Genomic DNA, 1,860 nt, shown 5'->3' with positions numbered 1-1,860 from the left:
ATAACATAATTGACCGAATAACGTAAGCTCCATTAGCAAGCAGACGGCTATACGTTCCCGTTAGTTTTTTTGTAGATTAGATGTATCATAACAAAGTATCATACAAAAATGACGAATAATAAAAGCACAGCCATACAGACGTAACACAAGACAAAATTTCGTTCGACCACGCTTGTAACGATTATTTTAAATCTTCATAGTTGTGACCTTTACAACCAGGGAGCACGCATAGTTTTTCCACAGAGAACAGACATTAAGGATAGAACAAATTTCATTCGGAAAGTTGTGTAAGGATTTGAATCTTTACTTGAGTAAGGTTGCAAACCAATACACGATGACAACATTAACGCCACCAAACACCATATTGCCACAGTCAGTGGCGAATTGAAACATTTCAAGTGTTGAATTAAATTAGTATGGGAAATTAATCGATTGCAGCGCCACGCTATTGCCACTTGAGTTGCCGATTTCAAATGGCCGTTAAATTCCTTACACATTTTCGGAACTGGACTTGGATGTCTGTTCTCTGTGATTTTTCTTCGTTTTTGAAATTTCACACTAGCGCCTTCTGTTGATGTTGTTGCTTAACGCAGTGTTTCGTGAAACTTGTCTATCAGGTAGAAATTGTGTGAACTGGACGATGGATTTTTAAGTAAATTGTTCTAGGTGTTACGTCTGTTTGTTTTCATTTATTTGTTTTTTTATTAGTGAATTTTAATTCTTTATAAACGTCTTCTAATGTGTGGTTAAAGCCCTAATCTTGAGTAGGTTAAATCTTAAAAATCATGAATCTCACCAAACAAAAACTTCACAAAACGCTCAACTCTCATTGAATATTAAGCTAGGTACGCCACTATAGCGTAAGGAGTGTATCAGAAATTAACTGAATACGTTCAAAACATCCTAAAAATAATTTAATCGAATTATAAATAATTTTATTTTTGGAGATACTGTATTAATCCTTAGAAAAAAAGGCAATTCTGATTTTCCAAAAATAATAATCATCTTACATGGACATTCATCTCAAAGTTTAAACGCCGGGGCCCGTGGCGCAATTGGTCACACGTTTGCTTCATAAGCAGATGGTCATGGGTTCGATCCCGATCATCATTCTACCATGAACAAGGTAGAAAAGTGACAGCAGGCCATAGGCAACTAGTTCGATATAGTAGAATTAGAAAAAAAATATAATACATTTAGGCGCTGTACAAAGTGTAAGTACAGTTTCGAATTGGAATCGCTCACGCAGTTGACAAAAGAGCTGTAAAATAGGTAATTTTGGACATCCATTTTAGCACAATTCTTAAAAATGAAAAAAGGCAGTAGTTTGGTAGCCCCTTTTTAATTGCTCCTGTAAAACACAATTACGCAAATAAAATAAAAAAAAATAATGTTGAAAAATCGTTTTTTTTTTATTTAAATTAGGCCTGTTTTTAAACTTATTGACGAGGCAGCTTAACTCGAGAACGGAATTGTACAGGGGGTGGCCAAAATGTTTGAGATAGGCAACTTTTTTTCTCCCACAAAAAAAATTCAACATGATGTAACTTTTCATAGAGTGCATCCAAAAATCTCAAATTTTGACTGTTTTTCAACCTGTTATATGTGCATCATTGGTACAAATTCACGGCGAATTAAGTTATACCGGGTTGAATTTTTTACCCATATAGAGGAAAATAAGTCAAATTTACAATACCAAACGAAAATTACTAAATGTGTTCTTCCTTCAAGCTAAATTGGCTCTAATATACAGGTCGGACTCGATTATCCGGAGTCAGGTTCTGATGCTTCCCCAACATATATCTGGGGAACAGAATGTTCTATAAAGCTGAAATTTTGACATTTTGTGAAGCCAACTGT

The sequence above is a fragment of the Aedes albopictus genome, chromosome 2 (genome assembly GCF_035046485.1).
Source record: "Aedes albopictus strain Foshan chromosome 2, AalbF5, whole genome shotgun sequence".
NCBI lineage: Eukaryota > Metazoa > Arthropoda > Insecta > Diptera > Culicidae > Aedes > Aedes albopictus.
Note: the sequence above shows the minus strand (reverse complement) of the source record.